At 39.7% G+C, this 20,500-nt stretch overlaps 1 long non-coding RNA gene across 3 annotated transcripts in view; it reads left to right on the top strand.

The window, feature by feature from the left end:
• Window positions 1-20,173, top strand: part of LOC309688198 — a 37,442-nt gene extending 17,269 nt beyond the window's left edge. For all 3 annotated transcript variants that reach the window (XR_014270983.1, XR_014270984.1, XR_014270985.1), the window contains 3 exons: window positions 12,961-13,245; window positions 18,698-18,743; window positions 19,334-20,173. This is a non-coding gene — a long non-coding RNA (uncharacterized lncRNA). The remainder of the gene's footprint in view (window positions 1-12,960; window positions 13,246-18,697; window positions 18,744-19,333) is intronic.
• The last annotated feature ends 327 nt before the right edge of the window (window positions 20,174-20,500 follow it).

Raw genomic sequence — 20,500 nt, 5'->3', positions numbered from 1 at the left:
TTTAGGACATGTGCAAAAATTCTTTACAGATATCCTGGGATGTCTGAGAAAAGGACATTTGGGTGGACAAATCTAAACAGAAGTTTTTAGGTAAAAATATTAGAAGTCATGGGCGCTGGATCCATCCCAGCTACGAGACTTGAGGTACACCCTGCACAGGTCACCAGCTTGAACTGGATAAGCAGTAGAGAATGGATGGATGGGTAAGGGAACTTGTTTCTAATGTGACACCTACTAGTTTCTGAACATTTGCCTGTTTAGTCTGTTGGAAAAACCAAAATCCAACCCTAATCTTAGAGAGGCTGCTGCTGACCTGGTGCATATATTAACATCATAATGATGACAGAACCTGCACGTCTCAAATTAACAGTCTTCAGGAAATTTGGATCGTAATCACAGCCTAATTCAGAAGACAGTGTCAGGGAAAGTGGAGGACGATGCCAAAGAGAGCAAAGCAACAGGGGAGTGATGTAGATTAGGCTGGAAGGTCAGGGCTAAGAATCTGCAACCCATAGAGCTTCACAGCCTGTACATTGTTACTGGGTCTTCATTGGAAACCAAATCAGCAGCAGGCACAATTGGGCACACAGGCCACCGGCCATGAAGAGAAATCCAATCACATCGGAAATCATTAGGGCAGATTGTTCCTGGAGTCTGGTGCTGCAGACAAGTGTTTCTCTCTTTGTAATTAGCTACGTGTGTGTATGTCCTGCTAAATATGAGCACACATGGCTTGGATTTAGACATTGTGTACACACACTACGATGAAGTGCATCATGTCAGTATAGTCTGTTGCATGGAGACACTTAGGACCAGTTAGAAGAGAGGAGATGAGAATGTCAGCCCAAGTAGTTTATGAGTAAATAAACAAGAATGACATTCAAATAAGAGAGTGAGTTCTGAACTCTCTGTGCAGCCTATTAGATTCATAATAAGTAAACAATTGTGAGTCAGAGGCTTTTTATTGGTGGTTGCTGATGCTTGTAACACTCAACCAGTGGCCTTTATTCAGCTGAATTGTCTTATTTATTCACTCTAGTGTGAAAGGAAGGATACAATTAAATTTCCAATTCATTAAAAGTACATTTTAAAATAAAACTAGATGAAAAAGAACTGTGGTCAAAGAGTTCAGGAAACCAAAAAACATTTGTTCTTGTAGTCTACTCTAAGGGGCGGAGTGTGGAGTCAGTTAGTTAAATGAGCAGTTGTGAGTCTGAGCTGCCCGTGAGGGGCATGCTGTTCTTTCTTGGTGGAGCCTGACTTTTCCAACCTTGACTAAACATCTAGATGTTTGTGGGAGACACAGCAGCCCTGTGTGAAAACAATGGCTTTGTAATGAGGCAGGCAGGTATTTGGCTGCAGCATTGGGCCAGTGGAAATCTTTACCTGTCAGTGGCAAGTAAGTAAGTTTAGAGGTTATCAAATTCTATGGAGTTTGTGAAGAGACACATGACTCCTTTCACCTGTTAGGTTTCTTGCTGTAGCCAACACTTTTAAACACTTCAGCTGTTTCTGAGAAATAAACACTTCAAAGAACTTTTCAATACAAATGCTAACCAAGGGTGCTACTGCCAAACTCCTGAACTCAGCACTTTAAATCTGACTCTGCTTATTTAAGCTGAAGATGGTCCATAAACCTGTTTATTGACCATTATTATTATTATTATTATTATTATTATTATTATTATTATTATTATTATTATTATTATTATTGTTGTTGTTGTTATTATTGTTATTATTATTGTTGTTGTTATTATTATTATTATTATTGTTGTTGTTGTTGTTGTTGTTGTTGTTGTTAAGGGTTTTTTTTAAATTGGGAAATTATTGTGTTACAGCAATACATGAAAATAAACTCAGTAAAGAGCTTCTATTGAGTATGTTTTGCATTCCATTCTGTCCCTGAGAACAACATAAAGTATGTGTAAAGTATGTTTCAGAATATTAAACTTAATCTGCAGACGAGTAATTATCTAAGACTTGACAAAGAAAAAAAACCTCATTATGCAACTGCTGTCACATGCTAAAAAGTGCTCCCACTGATTAGCAAATAACGCTGACATTGGGATCACAGATACGCTGATCACCTAACAGCTAATGCCGTGACACAAACAGCTTAGCTTTCAGAAACCAGATCAATTTGGCTCCATTCACTGTTAAATGTTTTAATGGCATGTTAGCTAACTGATATTGCTGCCTGTGCTCGTCTGAGTGGCATATCTGGCAAACATTAAAATAAACTGCATGTGGATTGAATAGTCCTGCCACACTCTCAAATTTCAAGCTATCACCTTCCACCGAATATTGAATGGGATGCTGCCATCATCAGGGAACTTCCACAAAAGAGTTGATGTATTATAGTCATGCATTGGCAGAATAAGCCTTTACTGAGAACCTTGATATGTGCAGACATGTGCAAGACTGTCTGATGGCTGTCACACATGATTTATTATAAACATAGTGGGTCATGATGCATGAAAACTCTTAGCAGTAGAGCACTTTAACTTCCAGATTTATCACATATCTGTCCTTGTGCCTTCAGATGGCTGCAGGGATTTAATTAACTGATTAACTTTAATTAGTCTGCCGGGAATCACAAGAAAGTTTAAGATTAAGGACTTTTGGGTACTTTGCACTGAAATGAAACACTGAAATGGATCATTGTATGCCTTTTGGATTATCCTGGGAGTATAGCCCAAGGTGGAAAGAGCAGTGAGCGTCAGTCATCATAGTTTTTATGTACAGTAAAAATGTGCATTTTGTGTGTATACACTAAATGCACATTGGAGATTAAGAAACTGCTACCATATGAGTACAATACTAATTACTGCTTATATAGCTTAGAGTCCTGCAAAAAAGAAAGTTTTCATATGTAGTGAAAAATAAGCTCGAGCCTCCTTTAGCAGCGATAACTTGATGCAACCAGTTTTTGTGTGACTTCATCACTGTGGAGGATTTTTGGGCCTCTCTACTCTGTGACATTGCTTCATTTCTTAGAGGACTGTGGCCATTTATTGATGAACAGCTTAGCATTGTAGTTAGGTTAACATCTGGCCTTTGGACAAATGCAACACATTTTTCAGATGTAGCTCTCTGGTATTGTCTGACATTTGCATGGTCTGACCTTGAGGTAAAATGTCGGCTTTTACCTCAAAAGACTGCTTTTAGAGGTGGTCACGTTTGTGAGTAGATGATGGGCATTTGATTATTGGCACCTTGTGGTGACTAGTCCTCTTAATTCTTTGACACTGAGACTATACATAATTGTTTTTGCAGGACTTTATGTTTTATTAACATGGTCGTAATTACATGAACCAGCAATGAGCACAACAACATTTCAACCTTTTAAAAACTTGAAAAGTGAGAAAGATGTTCCAGCAATCCTCAGTGGAAATCTTGTTTAACTTTACGCAGCTGCGTAGCCTTGTGGTGACGGCTCTCAAACTGACATTTATGCTGATTTAAGAAAAGGAAATAGAGGTTACCCCCATTTAGTCCACTCAGATCTTTTTTATCACTTCTCAAAGAAAAACAAACTTCAGTGTTAACATATTCAGGGCGGCCTCATGAATATATAAATATCAATTTAATATCTTAAATAAGCTAAAAAAGAGAGGGTGACAGTAAATACATAACACAGGCAGAAATGCCTGTTCTTCAGCTAATGTATGATATCCTTGATAGTGTAATAGATTCTACTATTAATGGATAATTCCAGTTTGTGTAATGCCATCTCAGGGAAATGAGGGAAGAAGATTAACCCACAACACTGAGCAAACAGTTACTTAGGCTGGAAGAAACGTCAAGCTCTGCGACATTTTTAAGTAACAGTTTGGATCTTATCCCAGTTCCATAGGTCCGAAGAGCATTTATGGCCCTCAAATCACACATTCTAACATCCAAACCTACAATTAGTTTAAGAATCAACAAATAACGCACATATTTGGGCATGCATGTGAAAGGAAGAAGGAGAATATAGAAAGTCCTCACAGAAAGACCCCACCTGGTACACAGGCTCAAACCCAGGTGTTTCTTGCTGTGAGGTGTCAGTATTAACCGCTGCACCAATATGCCTGCCTTCACTGGTAGTGTCAATCCAAACCTGAGCTATAAGAGTTTGGTAAACATGGGACAGAAGGCTAGGAAACACTGAGCCCATGCATTCATGGGAATGTTACTTTGATTCCATCCACTTAAAATGTTGTTGCAGGGAACAGAGCACTGTGCACTGCTAAGTCCAAATACAGGGACTCTGTGGGTTTATGGATGGACAGTTCAGAGGTGTTTGGAAAAGAAGATCTTGTTCACCTTGCTCAAATGGCTCTCATACTTATCTGATAGATATTTCAGAATTCCTATTAACAACTGCATGTCCTCATCTGCCCACTCCATATTTGGAGTTCCTCAGGGCTCAGTCCTTGGTCCAGCGATGTATTCTTTATATATGTTACCTGTGGGTCATCTAAACAGCTTCAAAGGCATCTTCTACCACTGCTAATCTCTACTGACTAAAGTACACACTTTACTTTCTCCAATCTCAATTACTGTAACTCACTATGATGCCACCTTCCTAGCCTGGGTTCTTTACCAAATGTAGCCAGCACTCATGCATCACCTGTTCTGTTGTTGCCCATCACTGACTTCTGGTGAAATTCAAAATGAATTAAAATATTTTATTAATAGCATATACAACCTGACATTACCAGGTTCAAACTTATATAAGAGAGTTACCGAGACTTTATAAAAGCGGCTGGCTTTCACGCTCGTAAATCCAGAGGGGACTACAGTTTCCACTGTTTCTAAACTTTGGAAGAACAGTGAGTGAGGCTGGTTGGTGGTTTGTTTTAAAGGACTTTTCTTTTGCCTTTTATTTCTGGATGTTGCTTTTCTAATTTATGCATGTAACAAAGATAAAACTGTATGTCTCATATGTTCTTCTAATGTGCACAGGAATTAACCGTAAGATTGGATGTTTGTATGTATATATGCACATGTGTGGTTTTATCCAAAATGTGAAGCACTTTGTAACTTATAAAATTATCATTGCTATTATTAGTTTTGTTACTCCACTAATTCTAATCAGCAGCGGTAACCATGGTGACTTTAGAAAGAGTTCCTGTTTTCAGAATCTACTGAGATTGCTCTGCTGAAAAGCTATCACTGCTTTTTTTCTCCACAATCACCCATACTGACATGATTATTTAATTTCTTGGTATTACTGTATTCATCTGCGTTGACATATTATTTTCACTTCTATTTGGAGCCAAATTGCATCTTTAGGGGTCTTGAGATGCCGTGCGTGATCGAGGGGAGAGTCAGATGGGGAATGAAGTGATGGAAAATTAAACAGATGACACACAGGATGATGAGCAGAGTTTTTATTGGCTGGGAAAACCTCCCATTTACAAAAGTCTCCGTGAATTAATTCTAAATATTTCTTCCAGACTGTGACAAAACAGTTTCTGCAGTGAATAGAAACAGGACTAATATTGATATTTTAAGTTATATCAGGAAGTTTTATGTACTTTATGTCACAATCTATTGTAACACTGTGACTTCTCTTACTTGTTTTTTTGTTTCTGTTTTGTCACATACAATCTGTGCCACAAGGATTATATTCTCTTTCCACATCTTTATTATTTGACACAACAGTGACAGCTTTACTCCCTTAAGTGCAAACAGTAGATTTTCACAGGGTTTTTTAATCTTTCCTGTCTGTGTGTGTGTGTGTGTGTGTGTGTGTGTGTGTGTGTGTGTGTGTGTGTGTGTGTGTGTGTGTGTGTGTGTGTTTAGTTTCACTTTCTGGCTGCAAAAGCATGAAGTTTCATGTCAGTACTTTTTGGCAGAGACTGTGCTCAGAGTTAGGCCTCTCTTGTATTAAAACAATATAATCAGCAAATATGCATTCAGATTATATATTCAAACCCCAACAATGTCTTAACAGTAGAAATTGGTTTTGCTGGTACTGAACTCCAATCTTGGTGAGTAGTGAAGAAATGCATATTAAAAAAACAACACAGCAACAGCGAGAGCTCTTACTGACTTTGATATTAAAACTATGAAATCCAAGTCTTGTACAGTGTTTTTAAATACCCAGCTATACCGAGCATCATCCTGTGTCATACCCGTCGTCTCATCCATGAGCCATCTTCGTCCTTTCCTTCCTGCCTGTTAGTTCCATATGTTCAGCATCCTTCGTCCCATCTATTTATTGTCCTTTGTGTGAACAAACCATCACAGGCTTACCTCTCTAACTCAACCTGAGCTGTCCCTGTGATGTACTCAGTTGTGGTCATTTTGCCAGCTCAGCCTTTTTCAGTGTCGCCACAGCAGGTCTCACTGCCATCTTTTACCCGTGCTGCGATGATTCTGTCACAGATCATCTCTGATACTTGTCTCCACCTTCTCCACATTACCTGTGCTGTCGTCTTCATCTCTGTTGTGTGCAGTCTGTTGCTTTTGGATATTTGACCCCAGGAATTTAAACTTTATTTAAACTGATACATGTACATATCCTTGCTTCATTGACTTGCATTCCTCCTTTCTTCAGAGCATACCTCCACGTTTCCAGGTAATCCACCTGCTCCCTACTCTTAGTACAGATGTCCACAGAGATTCCTGCCTGACTTCATTTGTCAGGATGTCTGTTACCAATGTAAACAAAAAGGAGGTGGTCTCTGATGTAATCCTACTTCCACTTTAAACCCGCCTGTCTCGCTTTCCTTATACATGTCCTGCACCAATCACTCCTGACAGCCACAATTCCTCTCCTGTGAATTGTGGACCTGCATGCTTTCTCTATACCCACAAATGCACAGTGTGACTCTTTCTGATCATCTCTACTTTTTCTCCAAGCACATATCTGCATCTGGCATCTTTCACTGTCCAAGATTGATTAACTCAATGGAGTTAATGCTTTCCCCGCCACAGAAATATTTTCAAGTTACCATTTTATTCTTTGTTTTTTTTTTTATTAGCACTTGAATGTTGCTCACTTGTATAGAAAATTTTTTTTTCCTGAGTGATGACAAATTTTTCATATAGCTACACTCTTACATATTGTTGTTGAATGAAGTAGCATTCATACGTTCATTTAAAAACAATCACTTAAAAGTTTCTTGTTTTGAACAAATTCATTTTTAGAGCGAGACCTGCTGTGATGTTTCTCTGTTTAAACGTTAAACTGTCCACAGGTTGCCACCTGGATGCCCTGCCTCTCTGCAAACATCGCCCCACTATCTGTTTGGCACATCTGTGATTTGGATGACAAGTGTCAGTGTCAGCTCCGTCGATTCCCTCATCTCCGTTTTGTTTGTCACTGTTGACTGTCCTGATTTGACCCACTGGACTCATTAGCTTCTTCATTCAAATCCAATTGAGAAGGTGAACAGAATCACAACGTATCAACGTTTGAGTCCTTTAGGTGGAACTACTGTACAACAGCAAAAACACAGATTCCTGGAATTTCATCAGGAGTGGAAAAGTGCTTTGTCCTGATTTATGGAATTCTTGGATAGTGTTAAAGTAGTGTTAAAGAAATGATGGACTGTGGATTGAATTATTTTGGTAAATTACTTGTCATATGGCAAAGTATTTTAGCTTTGCCTTAGCTATGTAAGTTTAAGCTTATGACCATTAATGAGGGTTAGCAGTCTGCTTGGATTGCCACCTGAGTAATATTTGTGTTTAGTTACATGTATTAGGAATTCCCCTTTCCCTTGGTAGTACCCAAAATTTTATTTGTTCTCTAATATTTGGCATCCTGACTCTGATTGCTCTATTTTGAATTCTTTATTTTCTTCATAATTTTGTTTTTGTAAAAAGACCAAAACCAAATAGAATTGTTTCTCAAGAAACCCTCAATGGCAGTGCATACAAACACTAACAACATTAATATTGATGAATTTCTCCCGTCGAGGTCTTAACTCGTCAAAAAAGTCTTTGTTCTTTGAAAGTGTTACATTAAATCTTCATTTGTTTGGTTTACATTGGGCAGGGAAAACGTCAAACAGACTAATAATTGGATTATGGTCCAAAAGGCTTCTTGGGAGGACAATAGCTGATTGAACTCACTGAACCAGTTTAGCAGAAGTGAAAATATAGTCTATTCTTTAAGACATTTTTTGGCATGCAGAGTACAAAGTAAATTCGTTAGCAACTTCATTCCACAGTCTCCAAATACCCTTTAAGCTGTGTCATCTGAGGCCTTAGGTGTCCTCCAAACATTTGAACTTGAGACCTTGAGAATTTGAGACCTGTCCATGTTTCGTTTTTGTTCGGCATGTCTGAGAAGACTTCTTGCAAAAACCTCGATGTAAAAACACTAGCTGCGCTATAACCGTCAAAGCAAGGGAGAATACGGCAGGAGCTTAGTGTGGCGGGACCATGTCGCTGCGTACCTAGGATGTCCTTCTTCCACATGCAGTCATCTTTATCAACACCCTGATATTTAAGTTTGGTGTTAGTTTTGGAAAAACTGTGATTGGCACTGAAGCCCAGTAACACAAAGTGAGCCTGATTATATTTAGCCAGCATCTCTCGACCTCTCAGGCTCCTTCCCCATTAGAGAGGTGACACTCCTAAGAACTTCTCTCAGCATCAGAAGATCAGACTGACAGGGTCTCTGCCATTCACCCAGCCCATACTGCATCTGACCCGTACAGCTCCTTTAAGTTTCCGGCATGATGGCGCCTGTGTTTGGCTTCGCCGCTGCCAGGTGTAGTTGGTCTCGCTCTATTGTTGTGTTTTTTCTTTCTACTCTGCTGTTTTTTAACTGTTTTAATGATGTACTGGCTGCCTTGGTCTACGATCGTCTGACGCTGTTATCCATCCGTTCGTCAATGACGGCCAAAGATGTTTTTTCTTCTTCCTTTTGTGGGACTTTCCATTCTCCACACTTTCCCCCGCACTCCTTTGGTACCTTCCACCCTCTGCCTGTGACTGGATCTTCGGCCAGCGCTTTCAGCGTTCCCTGTAGACTACGGAGAAGAAGAGGAAAGAGATCGGGCATCCAGGTGAAGTTTAGGCTCCTCTGGCGGCGGGGGCTGATTGGAAAGCGATGTCGGGCGTTTTCTGTTGCCTACGCACATGACAGCTATATGGAGAGAAATCTGTCTCCCAAGGCCCTACTTGGATATAGGGGGCCCGGCTCTCCGAGGCCGTGTTGTCTCAGAAGGGTTCATCCAGACTCTCCTGCCGACTGGCCTTTCATCCCCTCGGTGAGTGGAATATATGAACGTGAAGGCTCTGATCCCGAGAATTTACGCCCTTTAATTTGAGAAACTCGAGCTTCTTCCAACAACAAAGTTTTCACCCCGCTGTCTATGGCGCTCTATAATGCCCGATCTTTGACGAATAAATCGTTTGTGCTTAACGATTTTATTGTTTCTAAAAATCTGGACTTCCTGTTCTTGACTGAGACCTGGCAACGGGGTTCGGATTATTCGTCTACTATTGAAATGTGCCCAAATGGCTTCTCTGTCATTTGCCAGCCTCGAGGATCTGGTCGTGGAGGAGGCCTCGCGGTGGCATTTCGGAGCCGTTTTAACTGCCGTTCAGTGAAAGTTGGACACTTTCTGTCTTTTGAACTGCAGCTTATCAAAATCGGAAAGAAGGATCCTTTTTACTGTGCGTTGGTTTATCGCCCTCCTGGCCCAAACAGCTCGTTTTTAGCTGAGTTTAGTGATTTTCTGTCCTCTACTATGAGGTTGTCTAAATTGCTTCTTGTGGGAGATTTTAATATACATGTTGATGATCAGTCTGACCTCTTTGCTAGGGGTTTTACCAGCATCATGGACTCTTTTCATTTTATCCAACATGTATCTGGCCCCACACATAACAAAGGCCATACACTGGACCTTGTTTTTTCTTTGGGTCTGAATATTGATTATATTTGTTCTAAGGACATTTTTATTTCTGACCATTATTGTCTCTTTTTTAATATGTCTTTTTATGAGCCCATGTCTCCTGTTCATCGGACAGTTATTTCCCGCACTTTAAACTCCTCCTCAGCACAGAAGTTCTCTGATGCTTTTAATTTAACATTATCCCCACAAAACGATGTTGATTTTTCTATAGACCTATTCAATTATCATTGTCTTATATGGCAACACTCGTCTTATAAAACGTAATTGTCATAAAACTGAGCGGTTATAAGATAAGATAAGATAACCTTTATTAGTCCCACACGTGGGAAATTTGTTTTGTCACAGCAGGAAGTGGACAGTGCAAAAGTTATGACGCAAAAATTAGAATACAATAAGAATAAATACAGTACACCGCTGTACAGAATAGAATAAAATAATATACTATATACAGTAGAATAAAATAGAATAAAAATATACAATAAGATAAAAATAGAATACGAATGCTATATACAACTGAGTAAAAATACAACGATGCCAGAAAAGATTATTGCACTTAGTGTTATTGCACATGTGTGGATGTGTGTGTCTGTTCAGTTAAAGTCTTTGTTGTGGAGTCTGACAGCAGTGGGGAGGAAAGACCTGCGAAATCTCTCCGTCCCACACCGTGGGTGCCGCAGTCTCCCACTGAAGGAGCTGCTCAGTGCTGTCACAGTCTGCTGCATGGGGTGGGAGACGTTGTCCAACAGGGATGACAGCTTAGCCGCCATTCTCCTGTCACTCACCACCTCCACTGGGTCCAGAGGGCATCCTAGAACAGAGCTGGCCCTTCGGATCACCCTGTTCAGTCTCTTCCTGTCCCCAGCAGAGATGCTGCCGCCCCAGCAGACCACACCATAAAAGATAGCAGAAGCCACCACAGAGTCATAGAAGGTCTTCAGGAGTGGGCCCTCCACCCCAAACGACCTGAGTCTCCGCAGCAGGTACAGCCTGCTCTGCCCTTTCCTGTAGAGGGCGTCTGAGTTATGAGTCCAGTCCAGTCTGTTGTTCAGATGAACACCAAGGTACCTGTAGCTGTCCACAGCCTCAAGTTATGGAGGAAAACCCGCTTAAATGTTCATCTCCTTTATTTAAAGGATCTGTTAGCCTCCTTTAACAATGCTATTAGAGTTGCGAGGGCTGCTTACTTTTCTCAGTTGGTTGCAAAGAGCAGAGGTAATCCTAAAGTTTTATTTGATACTATTACTAATATTATTACTCCTGCTCCACCTGCTGCCATTATTTCTTCTGTTGAAGATTGTGAAACTTTTCTTGCTTTCTTTTTAGAAAAAATTAGCAACATAAGGAAAAACTTGTCTTTTTCAGCGTCTGCGCTGTCAGTTCCCACGCCAGCTCGGCCTGTTGTTTTAGAAGGTTTTTCACTTGTTTCACTACCAGAGCTGGGAAAAATAGTTAGTGCAACAAAATTATCCTCTTGCTCTCTTGATTTCTTACCTGCATCATTATTCAAAAATGTCTTTTACTCTACTGGTCCCTATATTCTTACTATAATTAATACCTCCTTGGCCTCGGGCATAGTCCCTGCCTATTTTAAAACTGCTGTTATACATCCCTTGTTAAAAAAGCCTATGCTGGACCCATCTCTCACTAGCAATTATAGACCGATCTCAAAAATTCCGTTAATTGCTAAGATTCTAGAGAAGATCTTACAGCAGTTTTAGATAAATATAGTATTTTTGACAAATTTCAATCTGGCTTTCGTAAAGTTCATTCCACTGAAACAGCCCTTCTTAGAGTTTCTAATGACATTTTGTTACAAAGCGATGCAGGTAAATGTTCTGTTCTCTTAATGTTGGATCTTACGTCGGCCTTTGATACTGTTGACCACTATATTTTACTTAACAGGCTGAAATACTGGGTCGGTGTCTCTGGGACTGCATTGAAATGGTTCTCCTCGTATCTCTCTGAACGATATTCTTCTGTGGCAGTTTCTAAGTATAGATCATCTTCTGCGTCCCTGTCTTTTGGCGTGCCACAAGGCTCTGTGCTGGGGCCTTTATTGTTTCTAGTTTATTTACTCCCTCTCCAGCACATTTTGAGCCCTTTTGAGGATATTTGTTACCATTGTTATGCGGATGATATCCAACTCTATATATCTTTTAAACCGGAAGAGGCTTCTAAGCTGCGGCTTTTAAATGTGTGCTTGGAAACCATTAAAGGCTGGATGGCTGAAAACTTCCTCCAACTAAATGAAAATAAAACCGAAGTCCTCTTATGTGCCCCAGATAGACATATACCCAGTATAATAAATGCTCTTGGTCCTCTTTCAACGTTTGTAAAACCATCTGTCAGGAACTTAGGGATTATCCTTGATCCTGATCTTACGTTAGATAGTCATGTTAAATCTCTTGTTCGGTCTTGCTTTTATCATCTAAGAAATATTTCTAAATTGAGCTCTATAATATCCTATACCGAACTGGAGATTGTTATTCATGCTTTTATCTCATCGCGACTGGACTATTGCAATTCCCTGTTTACTTGTTTAAACAAAGGTTCTTTGGAGCGTCTGCAGATCGTTCAGAATGCTGCAGCAAGACTTTTGACGAAAGCTTCTAAATATTCACATATAACACCGTTGCTTATGCAGTTACATTGGCTTCCTGTCGAATTTAGAGTCCATTTTAAGATTTTGGTTTTAACTTTTAAGGCTCTTCAACAACAAGCACCACCATATGTTATTGAACTTTTACAGCCCTATGCCCCTAGTAGGTCTCTGAGGTCGAGTAGTCAGGGCCTACTTGTCATTCAGTATACGAGACTGAAAACTAGGGGTGATAGAGCTTTTGCTACTGTGGCCGCCAGACTGTGGAATTCCCTTCCTCAGGACTTACGATCCGCTGATTCATTGATTACTTTTAAAAAACAGCTAAAAACACATCTTTTTAAAATTGCTTTTTGCTAACTTTGTTTGTATCTTGTTTGTTTTTTGTTTGTTTTTTTATAATCTGTTATATCTTGTAAATCACTTTGTGATTTCTATCTAGAAATGTGCTATATAAATAAAATTTTACTTACTTTTTACTTACTCCTCCTGCAGATGATGAGCCAAGAAAAGGGTGGACCCATGTTGCCTCTTGGCTAAGGCCTGGCCTCCAGGAGCTCTCCAACAAGTTCCTCTCCAGGCCCGGCTCCACGATGAGGCCACCGTGATCCGGTCATGAGCAGGTTAAACTGGTGCTTTGATTGTTGCTTCATAAGATTAATGCACATCACCCTTTGTTCTCCCCTCTCACCCAGGACCAGTTTGCCTTGGGAGACCTTACCAGGAACAAACGCTGGCAACAACATAGCCCCTGGGATCACTGGGAAACTATCCGCCATGGTAAGGAGTATCGTTATCCAATAGTAGTGAATAAATCCAAAGCTCTGAAATGATCAACTAATGAGCAGAGCCCTGTTAGCATTTCAGGGATTTGCCTACAAGCCAAAAAACTCAGTCAAATAACAACTTTCATATTTAGATAAAAGGAAGGCAGAGACTACCAAAGCTATTAGAATTCATCTCCAGCTGGTGGTGAGAGCAGGGGTCAGTGTGATGGGAAGGAACACGTCTCCCAGAACCATGAATGAAAAAATTCAGTAGTAATTTATACAATAGTAGTTTCAGACATTTCTGCCACATAGCAAAACATGTCACAGTTTGTGAAAGAATAACTTTCTTCATCTGTACGATTGTAAACACAGTGAGTGCTCGACATGCAGACATGTAGCTTCAAGCATGTGATTATATTATATAGATGGTCTGGGTAAAGTTCCATGCATAAAAGCTAATTCACTTTCCCTTTCCATACAACACACACACACACACACAACCAGGTATTCCCCTACCCCCTGAGCTCCCTGTTATCTCAGTACCTCTGTGTATCTCTTTAATAGTGAGGAGAGAGGTTTCTAGCCTGAGAGCAGTGAATAACACTGTGTGAATAAATGTGTCTGCTTCTGTGGGGGGAGAGGGCAGAGAGAAGCTAAAAGAGAGAAATAAAGGAAGGCCTGATCCCCCCCTGGAAATACTCTTCTGGTTAAAATTTTGTGCACATGGTGCTGGGATGTTCATGCAGACCAAAGCTAGTGTTGTGGAGCAGAGTCTTATTTATTCATATTTTACTGAATTGAAAAAAGTCAGATGTTTAAGTAGCACCAGGTTTTTTAAAGAGCTTATTGATTGACAAATCCTAAAGTATTTGATGAAATTTGAAGGTTAGTCTAGTGCAACTATCAGATCAAAACTTCCTTTCATTACAGAATCAATTTTTTGGGATTACCTTCCCTGGATGTGTCAAGACAAACCAACAATTAGGCTTTATTAAGCCCAAGAAGGATACAGATGATGACACATACCATACAGATATGGGAAAGAGTTGCTGAATCTTGGTTAGGAAGAGTGGTGATGATCAGTCAGCCCCAGTAGGGCTCCATGTTGAGAAATAGCTCATCAGAAGCAGCTTTAAGGGTGTTGATGGAAAACTGTGTCTTTTCCTTTGAAATCATTTAACAAGCAATACTGGAGAAAGTCTTTTGTAAGGCCATCCTGATCTTTCAGGCCTGGTGTTTGTAAAGCACTCATTGAGTGTAAGAGGTGAAGCTGGGGTGAAATGCTGACACTCATTCTTGTTAAAGGTGTCCTGCTAGTTTCAGGATTTTTTTACAACTAACATCATAAATAATTTTATTACTCTGATGTTTTAGACTTTCCACAACTACAATCTGACCACAATCTTAACATGAAAGCTTTAAGTCTACCAATGACTTGAACATAACCTGGCAACCTCAGTGCTTCAGTGCTTCTTTCCGTCAACACACACACACAGTGTGTAATCCATCAATACATTTCTCTCAGAAAGTTGATTTTGTTCATCTGTACGGAGCGTTTGGAGTGTGTCCCTGTCTCTTCTTCTTACTCAGAAAGTTTAACCACACTATCAAGTTTCCAACTGGTACTGTTGTGAAATCAGAGGACAAGCAGTGAGAAGAGAGCTGGATCTCAGAGAGCAGAGAAGGGACAAGATGTACAACAGAGGAACTGAGGGGCTGCACCAAGGCCCGGTAACAAAAAAGGAGATCATGATCTGCAAGTCCTGCATAACTACTGCAGACGACTCCAAGAATAAAAACACAAAACTGGAGCTGAACAGAATCGTTCTACTTTAAGGCAGATGGCCTTTTTTGTTGTTACTGAATGGAGCGAGCAGAAATGAGGATTTTTTTTCTATTTTTAACTATTAGCTTTCAGCTTTCTCTGAAGTCCACAGAACATCTATTTTCAATGCGATTACGTCTATGTCTCTATGTCTACTTCCTGTCACTGTGTTCTGAATGTAAAAACCATGAAGATTTCTCCTGGGTTTCTGTCATATGCTGCTGAGACTCCCTCCTGTCACTCAAGCAGATCTCAGTGTAGCTCCATCGCCACAAAATCCTGTGCTGTGACAGCTCAACAACAGCAGCAGTGCAGGGCGATGGACAGCTCTGTCTGCAGCCGTTGCTAAAGTGCACAGGTAGCCACCTTTGAATTTTTAACCGAGGCTTTCTCCCTGCCTCTGCCGCAGAAACAGCGATAAATGATTTCAACTTTAAGACCAATTAGTGGTTTTGCTCTTTTACTGTCAAGTCTTTTACCTCGCAGAAATGTATAATAGCACCTAATATTCTCTGTGTGTGTGTGTGTGTGTGTGTGTGTGTGCGTGTGTGTGTGTGTGTGTGTGTGTGTGTGTGTGTGTGTGTGTGTGTGCGTGCGTGTGTGTGTGTGAGTGTGTGTTTAAAGTGAAGAAGAAAAAGAGAGAGAAGGGAAATAGGCTATGACATTAGTTGGCTGTTAATTAGACAATTACCCCAAATGGACACTGCAGGGGGAATCTGGCAATGTTAGTGAGAACTGTTATAGACACAGCTGCATCTCAGTGGAACCATAAAAATTAAGGTTTTGACTTTGGGCTCAGCTATTGCATCATGGGAGGGGATAAAGTTGTAATCCTTGAGCTCCTGCTTTTCTTTTCTGGTGTGTGAGACATTCTTTGTTGTTGGGCTTATTCATCTCCTTTCTGTCCGTATGTCTTTATCCTTGTCAGTATAAACCTTGTGGAGTTAGTTTGTATAACCAAACTATAAGTTGTTAACTCTGCAATACCCAGTTTGGTCTGTGTGCAAGTCTGCTTATTCACAGCCATTTTTTCATAGTCACTGTATGTCTTAGTTTTATATGATGTGAATTCTTAGTCGCGGTTTTATCACTTGGTTAATAAGAATATATGTTGGTGTACAAACGTGTATGTCACACTTAAATGTTTCAGATCATCAAACAAGTTGAAATATTAGACAAAGACAAAGATAACACAAGTAAACACAAAATGCAGTTTCTACATGAAGGTGTTTATTATTCAGGTAAAACAATCCAAACCTACATGGTCCTGTGTGATAGAGTGATTGTGCCGCTTTGGCTGCAACTATGTTGCTGTTTGGAGCCAAAAGTAACCATATTTGATCAAAGGGTGAAGTGGTGACTTATCAGCTAATACTAGCTGTGTGTTACACCTGTGCAGTTGATGATTACAGAGACACAGATGCACTTTATGGACAAAAGATTACAGTACTGTGCAAAAGGGGAAAAAGAGGTTTTTACAATTGAGTTGAAAGTCAATATTTGTTATGACCAACTTTTCCCCCACACAGCCTGAGCTATTCAATTATTATCAGGAATAATTTTCTAGGCTTTTTGGAGGGAACTCCAAAACGATCCTTTGGATGTCGGCTGCTCTTCTTTGGTTCTCTGTTAATACACTGCTTCAGTAAAGCTGAGCTTTGGGCTCGGGGGAGGCAGTCTGTGATTGATAGTGTTCCATAGTATGTTTTTGATATAGATGTGTTTTTACTGCATTTGCAATGCGTATGATATCATCAGAGATGGGCAGTAATCCGATTACTTTTTTCAAGTAACGAGTAAAGTAAGGGATTACTATTACAAAAACGGTAATTAGATTACCGTTACTTTCCCATAGGAATGCTGCGTTACTGCGTTACTAAAACCGTGATTTTTTTGCGAGAGTGTCTCATGACAGTGACGTAAGCAAGTGTGACATTCGTGACAACAGCTGTGTGCAGATCAACAATGGATAATATATCGAGTGCAGGAGAGAGTATGAGCATGCAGCGTTTAAAGCGTGGAAGTACTGACCTTACTTTAAGTTTGATTCCATAAAAAGTGACAAAAACATTAGCGTCTGTTGTGCGTGGGAAGAAAACTTCTTTTTACAGCGAAAAAAACCCCTAAACTTCCGAGCAAGCACCGAGTGCGCTACGACGTAATGGGAAATTCCCAGAGAAACTCGTGGATTCTTCCACTGACCGCTGCGGCACACCTGCACCAAGGTAAACCTCTGCCTACCGCAGTCCTGCTTTACAGGTGAAAATAGAGCAAAAGGACCGCTAGTCTTTGACTTTATTTATTTTCTGCTGTGTTTTACTTGCATCTATTTGAAAGACTGAGTGTAAACACACAAAAATATATATATATATTATGTGCTGGAATGTGCAGAAAATAGGTTTAAATGTTAAACAAATTTCTTCCAGTCAGAGAATGTTGCATATAATAAAATTTTTGCTTGATGCATAAAGTTAAAAGATTGAAACTAATAAAACAAGTTTTAAAAAGGGACTTTTCCATTTGATTACATTTTGTATGATGGATTGTAAAAAAAGTAGAATTAGGCTGAAAGATCTATCGCTTTATCACCTATTCAGGTTGTAAATCGTGTTTTTAAAAAGTAACTAAGTAATGAATTACTTTTGAAAACAAGTAATCAGTAAAGTAACAGGATTACTTTTTTGGGGAAGTAATCAGTAATTAGCTACTGATTACTTTTTTCAAGTAACTTGACCAACACTGGATATCATTGTCATGCTGAATAATGGAGATGATTGCAATCAGACACGTTCCCAATGGTACTGCATAACAGAACAAAATCTTATGGCACTTTTCTGTATTTAGTCATATGTCTACATTCAGTTTAGAAAAGACCCCCAAGTCCAACACCTGACATGCAGCCCCAAACTATGAAAGAGCCTCTACTGTGCTTTACAGATGTCTGATAACACTTTTGTGCTTGAATGATTCGTAAGTCAGTTTGAAGTGGCTGAATGAGCAAACAAAGATGCTTATAAAGAGCATCAGCTGATGTCCAAACAAAAACTGAAAATTCAGAAACCCTGGAGAACTATTGCTCAGGACTACTTTAAGACTTACAAGAAGGTCTGGTACCTTTCAATTAGGGGTAATTCAAGACTTTTGCACAGTAGTGTAAGTACACCTGTTGATATTTGAATTCAGGTTTTTCTGTCCCGTTTCCACAGGTCTGTCAAATCAAGCATGTAGCCATGCACTCTGCCTTTACAAACATGTGTGAAAGCACGGATCCCTCAGCTCCAGCATGATAGTGTTGGAACTCCAGAGTTTCAAACTTCCACTGACATTAACATCAAAAACAGTACAGTGGAGGCTTCATGCCATGGGTTTCCATAACGTGTGGTTGGCCCATTACTTCTTTCCAGAGAGCATACTTTCTAGCTGTAGCTAACAGAATACTGCAATAGTAGAATTTCACTTAACAAAACTGAAGCACACACGTTTTGATGGTCTGCACCCCCAGAGGTCATAATAGTTAATTCTATTAAAAAGCCTCCAAAATCACAAACATTAGCAAAAGGTTCAGTTCAGTGAGTCAAACGACCAAATAACTAGAGAACCTCTTGTAATGACTTTAATTTGTCTTTGTTTTTTACAGTCGTCCTGAATGCAGATTGGAGTTCACACTCCCCAGAGATGATTTGGTAACCTCAGAACTCTCATTTGTTTGCAGCATGATTTAAGTCCTCAGTCATTTTGTGAGGATCAAACTCTGATCCATGGTCTTTACTTTTTTCCCTCATAGATGTAATATTGGATCGATAGCCAACGTTGTATTGTTGTAGCAATAAAGAAATCACAAAGCCCAATATTCTTGTGTTCAGTTGGGTTCACTTGATCTGTTTAGAGGAGAAAATTGGATTATTTCATATTTACATGGAATGATTTCCTGCAGTTATCTCCATATTCAGTTTGCTTGACTTGCTCTGAGATGTACAGATTTAAGTGTAAATGTATGTTTTTTGACTGCTGGTTTATTTCAAATAAGTTAAAATATACTGGAGCAAAATCTGTCCTGGAGTGTTTTTGCTGCCTTGTTGGCGTCGCCTGTTTGCATTAGTGGTGAGTCTACTTCACAAAGATCTGTAATTGAGTATTAATGATGTGGGCTAGTCCACACTGTGCTATTATGTCCCAGCTCATGAAGCATAAATCTGTCAAGATGCTTTGTTTCTTCTAAGCTAGAGTGCCATTCCACCTACTCAAGTGGTTTTTATGTTGGTTATTATGACAGCTGGAGTGGAGAGAGGGGGAAATGAGCAGAGAAAAAAGCGACCACAGCAGGTCTTCATCCACATTCCAATCAGAAGAGGAGTCTTGAGAGCAGCGTGTGGGCATTAGCAGACTGAGCAACACAAACACCTAATGAAAAGGTAATAGTGGCTGACTCCTGAAAGTCAAAGTGATGGCTCTTAACAAGTTCTTCATTTCAAAGGGATCAACGGTTCCTCGATTGCATGCAGGAACCGAGCTGCTGTCTCACGACTTTGCTTTGAAAACAACATCTGTTCATAAATATGACAATCCAAGTGTCTTTGACAAGAATCGAAGAATGTTAATTTTACAGTTAAGACTAAAAAAATCTTAATGGTCTGCTGATGTGGAAATATTTTTTATTTCACTTAATGAAAAACAGTGAGGAAAACACATTTACTGAATATGTGCTGGCAAAATAACTTGGTGCTCAATTTCTGTCCACTAAAGCCTCTTAAAATTTCACACTCGCTGGCTGTGCAATGTAAGAAATGAGAAATACGTTTAAAATAACCTGCTGTCAGGTCGTTGTGTATCTCGGCACGTGCACAGGAATCAGAGGGAATTGCTTAGACGTTCCTCATCATGTGAAACAGAAACCACAGACTAAGGTGCTCTGCTGATGTCATCATCCGCGATGCTAGCTGGATAACCACTGAACTAAAAATGGAACAAAAAAGTGACTGACATTAGATCAGTGGTAAAGATTCACCATGTTATTTAGTTTGTTATATTATATTATTATTAATTCAATGTGTCATTCTGTAGCTTTGTATCAGCAATGTTTTACTGAACAGTAACTGCAGTCACTTCAAACAACATCCACTTTAAAGTGAGTGACCTTGCTGCTGGTTTGTGACCATGATGTCACTATGAATTTTGAGAAGATGCCAACTAAATGCATCTAATGTTTATTTTTATTATTATTATGGCATTTGTTGTCATCTTAGTCATCAGTGCTCAGCTACAGGGCCAACATCAGTTTATTTTGATGGTTAAACCCACAAAGGTGCACTGGAGCTAATATTTAAACTATTATGAATAAAAAGCTGTTGCGGCTGTGGTAAAATGTTTTGTCACACGAGCCGGTAGCTGTGACACGTTTCTGACAAAACCTAAGTGTATTCCAAGGCTACAGGAGCTACAG

The sequence above is a fragment of the Aulonocara stuartgranti genome (genome assembly GCF_965226115.1).
Source record: "Aulonocara stuartgranti genome assembly, chromosome: 2".
NCBI lineage: Eukaryota > Metazoa > Chordata > Actinopteri > Cichliformes > Cichlidae > Aulonocara > Aulonocara stuartgranti.
The sequence above is the reverse complement of the archived record's forward strand: the minus strand, read 5'-3'. Positions and strand labels throughout refer to the sequence as shown.